We start from the raw sequence: 14412 nt of genomic DNA on the forward strand, positions 1-14412 counted from the left end.
AGCTGGATTGATCTTTGGGTATTTATCAGGTCTGAGATGAGCTCTTAGACAAAAAATAACCATTGGAAAAAGAACTGTCAAGGCCAGAAGGGGCCCTGGTGGTCATCAAGGCCAGCTCATTATTTGACGGAAGCCGGCACGGAATGGGACTTGCTGACAGTGAGTTAGTGTCAGGGCTAGGATCAAAACAATCTCGATCTCAGCCACACTCCCGGGCCAGTACTGGTTCTGTTTTTAATTATCAAAATTAATATCATACTTGAGACAATAGCCGAAGCATGTAAAAATGTCATCTCTAGCTTCTGTGTGTGGGAAGCACAAGCAGGCATCAGCCACACGCGCACACTGCCGCTCGGTTTCTCCCCCGGCTGCCCTGCATCCTGGAGCATCCCTGTCCTTGATGCTGGCACATGGGTTGGCGACCACAGGGGCTTCACAGAGTGGGAACCCCTCAAATTGGATGTAAGGCTACTCCCCAGATTCAACTATAAATGACCGTAAAATAGATTAGGCCAGGGGTACACAGAGCTGTTTCAGCAGACAGAAAGGTGCTTAGACCAGTCTGATTAACCTGTAACCCGGTCAAAGGTATTGCATATCCAAAGGAAATGTGAGAAGGGAAGGGTTGGTCAGCAGTAAAAATACAGAAAAGGGACCATAAGTAGGGCAGACTTCAGCCGTGCCAATTTCTAATCTTGTGCAAAGGGAGAGAGAATCTTGTCAAAAGGACTCTAGGTCCCGTCGGAAGGCTGTTCTCGTCATAGTGGACAGGCAGTCATTATGCGCTCCTCCTCCCCGCCCTTCCACACTTATTTGAGTGCCTACTACGTGCTGCATCCACTGGAGATCAGGCAGAGTGGTCAAGGTGGCAGGCACAGCTCCTGCTCTGAGGGAAATGAAAAAAAAAAATAGAGCAGATATGGTCTTTTAATGAAAATTGCTGTAAGTACTTAAAATTGCAGGGGGTAGTGAAAATGTGTAAGCAGTGGGGAAACCCACACTGGGAGTTGCAGGGGGGTCTTGGGGAAGGTGTGTTTGAGCTGAGTGCAGAAGGATGACGAGAAATGAACTAGATGAAGGCCACCGCAGGCAGGACGCACAGGGTCTGCAGTGACCCTCAGTGGAGAGACCCCTCAGGTGGTCCTGCCTCCCTGGTGTTTTTTGTCAGACTTTCTGACTATCATTTGGTTTCTCATGACATCTACTTGCAGATATAAAGTGTACATAACAAACTGGCATTCTGATTTGTATAACTCTATGACCTTGGTTGGTGGAAGCGAGCTCCATGAGGCCAAGATTCTTTGAGCACATTCATAGCATGAGGTTTTCAAGCTTGTAGGGCCGCACTGCGGAGCTTGAGCTGAGATGAGATCATGAAGGGACCCGGGTGTGCGGCACCTGCCGCCTGAACCCCTACGCGTGCAGAGGTGGTTTCTGTGTGCGCCGCCCTTGCCGCAGCCAGGACATCGCAGTCCACACCAGCCGCTGAGAGGACTCAGCCTGTGTGAATGTACAGCCTTCTCTTGATCTCAGTTTTCTTGGACCTAGGTTGAAATTCATCCTGAGGAGGAGAGGGTTACCCTTTGACTTCCCGGCACCCCCTTGTTGGACACCATAGTTTAACTCCAAACGCTTGTGCCTGAGCAGTTCTTTTATAAGAAACTGGAGGCATTGGAGTTTCCTGGTGCCTTTTGATTTAGAAGGATGACTTTGGGGTTATAGTTCAGCCCTTCGTCAATGGCAGGGAGAGAGGAAAGCACTGTAACTTGCTTCTGTTCCCCACATTAACCTTTTCCCCTCTGCCTGGGACAGAAAGCTCCCTCCTCAGGGTGCATCCTCAGGGGTCTCTAGGATGTTGGCTGGCTTGATGCTCAGCATGAATCTGGGGGGCTGCCCTCAGTAGCTTCGATCCCAGGTTGAACATCCAGAAGAGAGGGTCTCTCCTGTTGCTTTGAACTAGTCTTATTAGAAATTTGTTCATCTTTTGTGACCTCAAACTCAGGTTCTTAATTATGATATTAAAATTGAATGCTTTGTTGGCATGGTTTGAATTTACTAAAATGGAGTTTTTGTGAGACTAGTTTTTGCCTCACAGTTTCAAGAAAAGATTTCAAGTGACAGATAAATTATTTCTCATCAATAAAATGAGTAGATATATTTAAAGTGTGAGTACAGTAGACAGTCTCATACCCTAGGAATATAAATTGATTTAGTTGTTCTAAAAATATTGGATTGGCCAAAAAGTTTGTCCTTCTACTTTTCCTGTAGGTAGTCTAATCTCCCTTTAGAGCCCTGTTTAAAACTTTTGCTGTTTCCATCAGGAACATCCAGTCCTTGTAAGTCTAACTCAGGTCTCTGCTATTCTCCATGGTCGTTAACAATAGCAGTTATTTCATTCTTCCTTGTTCCACAGTCACCTGGGTTGTATCTTCCCAAGCAGATGGCGATGCCTGGAGAGCAGGTGCGGTGTTCTTCTCTCTGAATTCTCACTGTCTAACACAGTGCCTGGCCTAGAGTGGGACATCAGTGAATTTGAAATTTAGTCACCAGAAGGTGTGCTGTGAGCAGACTCTCTGCTCATGCTGGACTGGCTCACTGATTCCCTTTTTCCAGTGGATGTAAAGTACACAGTGTGCCCCTAGAAATTGAGTCTCCGCGCCTAGGGGAACACCTTCATTCAATTACCCACAGTCTGGCCATGATATCCTTGTTATTCTGCAGACCATTTTTGCTCTCCTTAATGGCATCTTGCTGCTGAAAGGAAGTACATTGCTGCAAAGGAGTTTCTGAAAATGGATTTAAAATAAAAGAACTGCTTTTATTAAGTGTTTAATAAGAACTTCCAGTCCCTTCCTCCCAGATCAAAAGAGGTGTAGATTGAAACCACTGTACAGAACATGAACCTCCCATAAGGGAGATGTTATGAATTTCAAAGCACATCTTCAGCTTTTAATTCTGATATTTAGCTAGAGCCTTGCTGCTTCCTGGGCACCTGGGACAGTGCAGTGGCACTTTGGGGGTGCTAAGCTGACAGGTTAGAATACTAGCAGGGCCATGTTCAGTGGTAGATCTGGTCTGGTCTTCCCCAGGGTCTTTAAATAAATTGCAGTTGTAGACTGCCCTTGTAATAGGGTAAATATTCCTTCATTACTGCAAATGAATATGAAATCTTGATATACTGTAGCTGCTACTATTTTTTTCTTTTGGTGCTTTTCTATATTTCTGAATTTTCTATAGTGAAAGTTATTTTTATAGTCAAATGTATTTTCTTATTTCAAAACACTGATTAACTTAGAGTGCACCAGTTCATAAATGCTGATGCCTCTAGCTGGTTCTAGCCTGATAACCAGGGACAAATGTTAACAAGACTGACAATCCCAAGTGCTGGAAGAGATGTGGGTCCGCAGGGTATCTTATATGTGGCTTGGGGAAGTAGATTGGCATGACCACATCAGAAAATATTTGTCGTCACCTTCTGAGCCAAGTAGTTGCCTGCCCTTTGACCCAGGCACATAATATAATATATGTGTAATGTCCAAGAGAGGATCTTGTATATGAGCGAGAATCTTCAGAGTCACACTGCAAACAACAGCAAAATTCTGGAAATACAGGCCATCACTGAGAGAGTGGATGAGTAAATAGTTCTGCAGTTAGTGCCCAAATGGAATATTGGGCAGCAAACAAAAGAGATGAGTCATAGTGAACCTCTTCCTAAATAAGTTAAATAAATTGGAGAAATATTATGTGAAAAAGTAGGTCCCAAAAATACTACCTATAGCATGACTTCTTTATTGATAGAGTTAAAACAACTGAAATCAAAATATGCTTCTAGGAGTATAGCGATCAGTTCAGTCGCTCAGTAATGTCCGACTCTTTGTGACCCCATGGACTGCAGCATGCCAGGCTTCCCTATCCATCACCAGCTCCCAGAACTTGTGCAAACTCGTGTCCATTAAGTTGGTGATGCCATCCAACCATCTCATCCTCTGTTGTCACCTTCTCCTCATGCCTTCAATCTTTCCAAGCATCAGGGTCTTTTCCAATGAGTCAGTTCTTCATATCAGGTGGCCAAAGTATTGGAGCTTCCTTCAGCTTTAGCATCAGTCCTTCCAATGAATATTCAGGACTGATTTCCTATAGGATAGACTGGTTAGATTTCCTTGCAGTCCAAGGGACTCTCAAGAGTCTTCTCCAACACCACAGTTCAAAAGCATTAATTCTTTGGTGCTCAGCCTTCTTTATGGTCCAACTCTCATATCCATACGTGACTACTGGGAAAAAAGCCATAGCTTTGACTAGGTGGACCTTTGTCGGCAAAGTAATATCTCTGCTTTTTAATACACTGTCTAGGTTTGTCATAGCTTTCCTTCCAAGGAGCAAGCATCTTTTGGCTTCAGTCACCATCTGCAGTGATTTTGGAGCCCAAGAAAATAAAGTCTGTTACTATTTCCATTATTCCTCATCTATTTGCCATGAAGTGATGGGACCAGATGCCGTGATTTTCGTTTTTTGAATGTTGAGTTTTGTCACTCTCCTCTTTCAGTTTCATCAAGAGGCTCTTTAGTTCCTTTCTGCTATAAGGGTGGTGTTATCTGCATATCTGAGGTTATTGATATTTTCCCCTGCAATCTTCATTCCAACTTGTGCTTCATCCAGCCTGGCATTTCACATGATGTACTCTGCATGTAAGTTAAATAAGCAGGGTGACAATATACAGCTTTGACCTACTCCTTTCCCTTTTGGAACCAGTCCATTGTTCCCTGTCTGGTTCTAACTGTTGCTTCTTGACCTGCATACAGATTTCTCAGGAGGCAGGTGAGGTGGTCTGGTATTCTCATCTCTTGAAGGATTTTCCACAGTTTGTTGTGATCCACACAAAGGCTTTAGTGTAGTCATTGAAGCAAAAGTAGATATTTTTCTGGAATTCTCTTGCTTTTTCTATGATCCAGCGGAATATAGCTAGAGGCAATAAAACTTGTGTGGAATGGACAGGCAGGAAGTGATGGCCGTGGGCTTGGGGTTGGGACTTGCCTCAGACTGGGGAGGGGGATGGGCTCTATGGGAGGTAGCAGATGATTAGCTGTAAATTGCTCTCTAGCTGTTTGGGCTGGTGGGTTTATGAGTACTTATGACTTTATTAAAAATTACTGAATAAATATGTGAAAACAGGCTGCTCATGGATCGACAATGAACCAAAGATTATGATTAATTCAGTCCAAAGAGATTCCCACCCCCCATCTCTGCTAAAAGAAGGGGAAAAAACCCAGAGGTTTTTAAACAAGCGAATTGCAAAAGCAAGGTGGCAACTAGGACATATTTAATTGATGAAAACGGATACTTGATAGACTGATTTAACTACTTATATCTGTCCTTTTAAGCAAGTAACCATGCACTGGTCATTGCTTCATCATTGGCTTATTTTAAATTACAGTGAGCCTTTGAAAGTTTAGGGCTTCCCTTGTGGCTCACGTGGTAAAGAGTCCACCTGCAATGTGGGAGACCTGGGTTTGATCCCTGAGTTGGGAAGATGCCCTGGAGAAGGGAGAGGCTACCCACTCCAGAATTGTGGCCAGGAGAATTCCATGGACTCTATAGCCTCTTGATGAAAGTGAAAGAGGAGAGTGAAAAAGTTGACTTAAAGCTCAACAACCTGAAAACGAAGATCATGGCATCTAGCCCCATCACTTCATGGCAAGTAAATGGGGAAACAGTGGAAACAGTGCCTGACTTTATCTTGGGGGGCTCCAAAATCACTGCAGATGGTGATTGCAGCCAATAAATAAAAAGACACTTACCCCTTGGAAGGAAAGTTCTGACCAACCTAGACAGCATATTAAAAAGCAGAGACATTACTTTGCCAACAAAAGTCCATCTAGTCAAGGCTATGATTTTTCCAGTGGTCATGTATGGATGTGAGAGTTGGACTATAAAGAAAGCTGAGCACTGAAGAATTGATGCTTTTGAACTGTGGTGTTGGAGAAGACTCTTGAGAGTCCCTTGGACTGCAAGGAGATCCAACCAGTCCATCCTAAAGGAGATCAGTCCCGGGTGTACATTGGAAGGACTGATGTTGAAGCTGAAAATCCAATACTTTGGCCACCTCATGCGAAGAGATGACTCATTTAAAAAGACCCTGACGTTGGAAAAGATTGAAGGCAGGAGGAGAAGGGGACAACAGAGGATGAGATGGTTGGATGGCATCACTGACTCAATGGACATGAGTATGGGTAGGCTCTGGGAGTTGGTGATGGACAGGAAGGCCTGGCGTGCTGTGGTTCATGGGGTCGCAAAGAGTCGGACACGACTGAGCGACTTTCACTTTGAAAGTTTAAAGCTATCTTCATGATATTTTCTAATTCTGGCAAATTGCTACTCAAGGCTGACTTCCCAATTAATCCAGACTAGTAAGGTTTTATTTTGCAAATCAAATGTTTTTTCTTATCCCAAATTTTTTCCCAGAATTCTATGAAGTAAAAGTGGATATAATATTTGGGGGCATTTATTTTACCCCTTAAAGAGTTTCCAACTTCATTCTAAATTAGGTCAGTGCCATTTTGAAAATATTTTATGAGCATGTAATCCAGTTTGTGCCAGAGCTGGTCCTGAGCTTGGAAATGCATACAGGAGTAATAGCCGGAATTCTTGACCTTACAGTACCTGCCAGTGTGGAGCATGCAGTAAATGTGTAAATTATTAATCCACCATATGTGAAATGCTATGGTAAAGGTCCAAACCAGAAAAAGACCATGCCTCAGTTTGCCCCCTAGGGTCAAGGCAGTGATTCAGGAGGTTTCCTCAGAGGTGACATTTGAGCTGGGCCCTGAAGCATGAGGTGGAGAGGTCATTCTTAGGGGAGGAAGTCCCTTACCCGCAGGGCCTGGAGGAAGGGAAGGGCCCAGGCCTTCAGCTGGTGAGTGGTCACTGCAAGAGGAGGACCCCTGTCCTGTGCTGCAGGAAATGTCGTCCCTACGTCCCAGTGCTCAGCTGCTGCCTTCAGAGGCTTGCCTCTTTCCTGTAAGATCTGAAGTCAAGCTCTCTTTCTGATAGGGTGGGCTTGCCTAGCTGAATCTCTTATGTCCTGTCTTCTCGTGAAAAGGCTCCTTCCAAAGGGCAGGATTTATCTCTGAGGTGACTCACACAGGCTCAGCTACATCTGAGGAGAAAAAATAAAAACAACATGATGCCAGGTTAGGGATTAGAGCACTTGAAGAGACACAGCTGCAGGAATGAGTGGAACATGCTGTAGATTCTGGTCTTATGCCCCGGATTCCTGAATTTGTATTCCTTTCAGAAGGCTGAATACAAAATGAGTACAGAAGGCTCTGATAAGCTTCTTAGTGTAAGTCAGCAGCTTAGCAAGAAGGATAAGTGTAGTTGGTCTTTTTGTGTGACCTTTGAAATAGCCTAAATTGAATCTCCTCTTGTATTTCTTATGTACTTTTTTAAAAGCAGAATTCTTGAAATTGCTCGACGTGGGTTTTCCCATTATTCGTAGGAGGGATAATCTGGTGAATAGTAGAATCAGCCTAAGGACAAAAAGGTGACAGCAGCGATGCAAGGCACGCCATTTGCGCCAGTCATTGAGCCCATGTGGGGTCCTCGGGCCTGGAGCTGTGAAAGGCCCGGACTTCCCGGACCAGGGGCCGACATGTCTGTACCGGGGCCACAGGGCACAGGCTATTCTGGTAGGTGTCCTGGGGCCCTGCCCGGGGCAGTGCTAGACACCGGACACTTCTTTTATGTCTCATCCCAGATCCTTTGTTCGTGGTCCCAAAGCTTGGAGTGGCATTTCTATTAGAACAAGGGCTGGAGGAAAGGGGTGAGGCAAATCCACTGACCAGTCCAGTCAGTGCTTCCCTCTCAGGCCCACATCAGCCTTGGCTGGCTGTTGCCATAACCAATTTTGTAAAAATTCTTTGAACTAATCAGATCTCAATATCTTTGACTTTGTATATCCTGCCCTTTGCCCCAGTGAAATTCCCTGGTCTTTTCTTTCTGATTGATTCTGTGCAGCTTTATCTAACAATTAATATTTAAGACATTTAATATATAACTCTTGACTTATCTTGCTTTGGGAAAATAACCTCAGTGTAGCCACTAAGTTCCTCTTTGGAATGGCTAAAATGGGTATTGTTTTCATCTCGTTTGTACTTGTGCGGTTTGAGCACAGTGGTGAGGGGGCCCTGAAGAGGTGCCGCCTCAGAGGGGCACACAGTACTGTGTCAGACCACAGTTCACACCGTGCTGGTAACGCGTGGAGCACTCACAGTTTCAGAGACGGACACCACAGACATGCACTCCTTGCTCTGGGTCCGCGGGTCCACTGGGGTGGCTCTGCTTTAGCCAGCCTGTTGGGCTTAGGTCTCTGTGTCTCATTTTTTCTGTGACTAGACAGCACTCTTCTCAGAGCAGAAGCCAGGATCACAGGAGGCCAAGCAAAACCATCAGGCTCACCGCTTGCTCACATCCCATTGGCTAAAGCAAGACATGCATGCAGTGGGACACGGACAGGACAGGAGTCTCTGCTGCATGATCGCGTGCTGAGCAGGAGCTCAGGCTCCCACCTGCAGCCCCCCTGCAGACGGGCGGAGACGCGATGGTCTTTGTTCAGGCTTCCTGCTTCTGCTCCCTTCAGTATCTGACGTGGACCACCTTCTGCTTCTCTCTCTCCCCCTCAACGCAGCACATACCCTGGTGTGAGCCAAGCTCTGCAAGCCCTCATCCGTCTCCCCTGACTGCTTCTCATCTTCCTCTTGCTCTGAAACTACGGGTGTTTTCCCCATGCTCACATCTGGTTATTGGGCTTTCCTTTGGAAAGGTCGTCTTCCTCAGGGACACAGATGTGCATGCTTGCCCAGTGTCTCACTTGATTTCTAGGCTTGAGCTTCCCCTTGTGTACAAGCAGGTCCTGTGGAAATGACCTCAGGCTTCCCACATCCAAAGTCAAACCTCTTCTCAGGTGGTACCCAATCAGGTTCACCAGTATATCTGATTTTCCCACCCTGGGCCGGCTCGTATAAGAATACGTCGCGTGACCAGCCTGGCCTCCCTGCCCCCTGCCTCCTTCTCCTGCTTCCGTTCCCCTGGCCCCCTGCTGCCTGAGGAGTTTCCCCAAAGCTGCACTGTCACTGACGGCTCCCATACACATCATAACCCACAGAATGCTGGTGGCCGAGGGGCACCTGGGATGATTGGGTCAGCAGGCCCCATTGTTCCATATGGCTTGTCTCACGCCAGTGCCTGGAGTCAACCCTCTGTTCCAACAGGGGTCAGGTTCCCCCCACCCCCCGCCACCACCTCCACATCGTGCACATTCTCCTGGGTTTGCATTTACTTTCTTCTTCTGCCAGCATGGGAGACTCCTGGAGTCCTAACCCCTGGGGCATTGCTTTTCCTGGAAGTCTTAAGCACACATTGAAGGCAGGATTTGCTTACACAGGTGGATAGAAGTCAGAGTGGAGCGGGGGGTATTAAGGAGAGAGGACAAAGTAGGGGATACCTGCTGGGAGCTGACCACCCATGCTTTCCCCCCTTCTTTACCTACCAACCAGGAGTTAGAAAAGTCTGGGCATGTGGGACATAGAAGTCTGATGTGTATTCATTGGGTAACTAAAATTAAATAGGACAGACTGGCTCAGTCCCAAGAGTATTGTCCCTGAATGGCTGGACAGTGACCAGCTCTAGTGATTGTGTCTTATCTCTACAGTCCCAGCTCCTAACAGTGCCTGGTACCTAAGAGGCCCTCAGTGAGTGTTCACTGATGAGTGGATGAGGAAAGGGGGGAGAGAACTGCTGGGGGCTAGAAGGACTCCTTCCCTTGACCATGAGGTCAGTATGGCATCATTGATACGGCAGAGCATGACACAGGTGGGAACATGTTTCATAGTTATTTCCCATATTGCTCTAGTCTTTTCTTGCCACTTCCGCCCCCATGAAGTACCATGAAAGAACAATTTTCAACACTCAAAGAGGTGGACTTAGATCAGATAATTAGTGCGGACGTTGAACTTATATCCACATTACAAAACTTGGCCCCTAGGCCAGCACATGAAACTCCTCTGAGTGTAGTAACACATTAAACTCGCTAAGGCTTCAAAAGTAACGAGATGTTCTTTCCTGTCTTTTGATGGACTTATGCTAATACAGTGAGGAGTCACTGCTAATAAGCAGACTATTAAGGAGAGACTAATAAGGAGAAGCAGAATGACTTAAGGATCTGTCACCTCCAAAAACACACTGTCCGATGGAGACAAAGTTATCATTGTAAATTGTCTTTCCCTATATTCCTGTGCATGCTGCTCATCCCCTGTTAATTAGAGACATCAAGAAACAACACTTCATTCTGGCATCCCTCCTAAAAGCATCTTGCTTTTAGGAGGGATGGCATCCCTTCCCATCTCTGAAGTCAGCCCTGTAGCTGTCTTGCCCTCGTCCCCTCCTTGCCTCCACTCCAGGGCCTCCTATGAGCCTGCCGCTGATACTGGCTTCAGTGCTTTTTCTGTGTCCTCATCTCCAGCCTTGCAGGTGGATCAAGCAACAGTGGGTGCTTCCACCTAAAACTGGAAGTTGGATGGACACATGTCGTCCATGAAAGGATAGAGCCGTGGGGTGGGGATAACTTGCAGATCTGACTGTAAGTTAATATATACATCCACTGGTTTAGACCGATGGGGCTGACAGTACATGTGTCACGTATTGATTGTCACCTCAAGATTGGAGACAGCCTCTCTTGAGAAGATTAAATGGAAAGACGGAGTGATACACAACATTGATTTCCTTTCCTTTGACCAGCCACTCCAGACTTGGGTGCCACATCCCTGCAGAGAATGAAGACATCTCTTTGGGGTTTCTAAAAAGCTATTTGTTAGGTCTCAGTTGTTTTAGTGTTGGGTTTTCACTGTTTCCTTCTATCTCAACACCTTGTATGCTTCATTTTTGGGTGTTCTAGTCACAGTATTATTTATTGTATGGAGTTCATTTTGTAGTGTCTCTCTGTCTCACTGGACTAGAAGTCCATCGAGTGTAAGGATTGGGTCTGCGTGGTTTGCTATCAGTACAGTACCTGGAACGTGGTTGACTCTCAGAAAATAGTCATTGAATGACTAAATGAAATGGGCCTACCTTTCTTTCCCCCATACAAACATTGTCAATTCATAGTTACGTTAATGGGCTTCCCTTGTGGCTCAGCAGGTAAAGAATCCCTCTGCAATGTGGGAGAACTGGGTTTGATCCCTGGGTTGGGAAGATCCCCTGGAGAAGGGAAAGGCTACCCACTCCAGTTATGGGCTACCCACTTATGTTAAGTTATGTTATTGCTGAAGCTAGGAAAGTTTCCCTTCAATGCTAGAGTTGATCTGGCTACATAAAGGAAAAAAATTTCCAAAGGACACAGATTGAGCAAACAGAATTAATACCAGAGTGAAATGGGGGTGGAGGGGGAAGATGGGAGGGAGTGTGTGTGTACCAACTTTCTTTCAATTAAGCGTAAGCTAATGTGTTACTTTTTTTTTTTTAAATCTGCTTCCTCCTACTTTAGTTCAGTGTTGAGTTTGAAGTTCTGGAGAGAAAACTCACCAGAGTTTGTAGTGAATGAGGGTTATGGTATTTTTGAATGATGGAAATGGCTAAGTTTAGAAAGATAGAGAATTAGAGATGGGAGAAAGTTACAAAGAGGAAAAAAGCTATTTGTCTAACTTATCTTTGAAAATGAGTCAAGTAGGCAAGAGAATCCAGGTTCTGTAAAATACAAGGCATTTCAGTTTCTCATGGCAGGTAGGGTTTTTCAGTATATGTGTACAGCTTTGATTTCATCTTACACTACTAAATAGTATTAACAAACCAAGATATGTAAAATGCCTTCCTGGGGACTCTGTTTAGCACTCATATTTTAACTCTGACTGCCTATTAGAGCCTCTCAACTTGCTTCTTTCAGGGAAGAAGAGAGAAATGGCCTTCACGACCCTTACCTTGTGCCACACACAGGTGCCCATACTCACTTACTGTTTGTGATGTCCTCCGAGGTGGTGATTGTGGTCCCATTTTACATAGCAGGAAGCCCAGAGAAACTGAGTTACTCAAGGAATTGTCAGGGGTTCATAGCTAGTTAAATGGTGGAACTGGATGTGGGCTTTAGAAAAGGTTTCTCAAAAGCAAAGAGTGCTATGCCTTCCGGGGCTCTAGAATTGCCTTTTCAAATGATTTTGTTTGAGGATGAGAAAAAGACAGAAAATTACTCATTCAGTGCCTTTCCAGACTTTTGCTGTCCCTTTGGAGATTAGTACAGTTGTCTCCTCCCCTTCTGGCAGCTTCCATTGAGTCTCCAAGTACTGGGTATTCTCCAGTCTCAGCAGTAAAATGGAGGAAAGAGCAGTGTAGGAAAATATACAAGATGAAAAACTAGAGAAGTATTCTGTCACAGGGCAATCTAACACATCATTTAAACAGTCTTACTAAGGTGAATTTGAGAGCACGGATCATGGTTTCTCATTGAGAAATAAAAGTCCTTTGGCTTAAAGAATATCTTCAAAAAATAAATCCTTCATTACCCAAGGTATTTCTTGAAATGAAAAGAGTACATATCAAGCCATATCATGAAAGAAATAATTCAGCAGTCCTTGAGAATTTACCTAGTTTCCATTCAAACATTAAAGTGATCGTTTAATCTTACATACAATTCCCTGAACTCTTCCTAAATAATTGCTTTGGTGATTTTAGCTCAACCTTGAAACAGAGTTGAATCTGTTGTATATTTGACTTCGTTTGAAAGAAAGAAAATTTATAAGGACACAGAGACTTCAGAGGTTTAAATCTTTTATCCACAGGGACTAGAGGAGAGAAGTAAGTGTGTGCAAGCCCAGAATGCAATGAGGTATCAGCTCTGACAATAATAATAATAATACCACCTGTTCTATATAGGAGCGTTATATAACGTCTACCAGGCATCTTCACATATATTCATTCCTCAGTTAATCTTTACAGTAACCCTTGGAGATAGGTAAGACAACTGTTAGGATCCCTCTTTTTGGGACAAGGAAGTTGAGCCTCAAAAACTGACTTACCCAAAATCACACAGCTAAAGGATAAATTGGGAACTTGGACCCAGGCCTCCAGGTTCCCATCTACTGCTCTTTCCAACAGAGCCATTTGTCTCTCTCGAGAGGCAAGTATTTACTGTGGATAAGCTTCTGTTAGATTTGCCAAGGCTCATGCCAAGTCTCTCACTGTAGTAGAAGTTTTCCTGTGTTTGAGACAGATGGGCATTGCCTGGGGTTGGTGTCAGTATTTATAGAGATGGAATTTGAGCTGTAATAATGAAGTTCTGAATTATTCTCTGTGTCACACCAAGCCTTCAGATGAACTAAATTTCAGTCAGTAGTATATAAATAAGCTGATCTACTTAACTTCTACATGGCTTGGGCATGTGGGTTCCAGAATAAATCTGAAGCTGCTTAAATCAAAGTGGGAAAAGAGACCGGCATCAGGTTATTCTCTGGCAATCTAATGATTAGGACTCTGTATTTCCACTGCAGAGGGGCACAGGTTCGATCCCTGATCTGGGAACTAAGATCCTGCAAGCTGTGTGGCACTGCTAAAAAAGTAATAAATAAATAGGGTGTCACTTAGTGCAACTCTACTCTAGTTAAAAGAACAGCTGTGAAGGGTTTGCAATATAGTGTGGACGATGTTAGAAGCGTTTTTCTGAATAAGTTAGCCTTTTAAATAGAGTTTGAGATTTTTAAATTCATTTATTCATTCAGCAGCTATTTGCTTAATATCCCCCCATAAGGCCAGTTACTATACTGGGCCCCAAGAAAAGACATGGTTCCTGTCCTTAGGCATTCACAGGCCAGTAGGTATGTGGGTGTCATGAGTAAAGACACTCGAAAGCACAGATAAAAGTTTCACAGAGGTCTAGCATTCATCTTACCTATCCCTAAGTTTTCAGATCTTTTATTTTCTTCAAGTTGGAATTTTCAATATTTCATATTACAATAGATAATGCAATCACTCTCATCTCTGAGAAGCCCAGTTATTGAGACATTTATTCAGCAAATATTTGTTGCATGTGTACTATGTGTCTGGTTGTCTGCTGGGTACTGGGGTTGCAGAGATGAAACCAACAGCTTTGCTGTGGTAAGGAGCTCTCAGTCTAAAAGGAGAAAGATAAAAAACAAATGTGTTCTGTTTGGATTTGTTGCTTATAGCTGCATGACCTTTGGCAGACCATTTAATCTCATGGGGTTTTTATAACAATACAATGATAATACCTGAAAAACAGTAGGAGAGAGCTGGGCACATTAGAAACCTTCATGCAGTTGCTGCTGTCACTGATGAGGAAAGTTGGGAGAGGCACACAGAGGTCACAGGGGCACTTGTTCCTTCAAGAGGGTTTAGTCAGGAGAGGCTTCCTGG

At 44.5% G+C, this 14412-nt stretch overlaps 1 protein-coding gene across 8 annotated transcripts in view; it reads left to right on the forward strand.

Moving 5' to 3' along the window:
* TTC28 (tetratricopeptide repeat domain 28) overlaps positions 1-14412 on the forward strand; it is a 570331-nt gene that overhangs the window by 489258 nt on the left and 66661 nt on the right. The window lies entirely within an intron of this gene.

Source organism: Cervus canadensis, chromosome 1 (genome assembly GCF_019320065.1).
Source record: "Cervus canadensis isolate Bull #8, Minnesota chromosome 1, ASM1932006v1, whole genome shotgun sequence".
Taxonomy (NCBI): domain Eukaryota; kingdom Metazoa; phylum Chordata; class Mammalia; order Artiodactyla; family Cervidae; genus Cervus; species Cervus canadensis.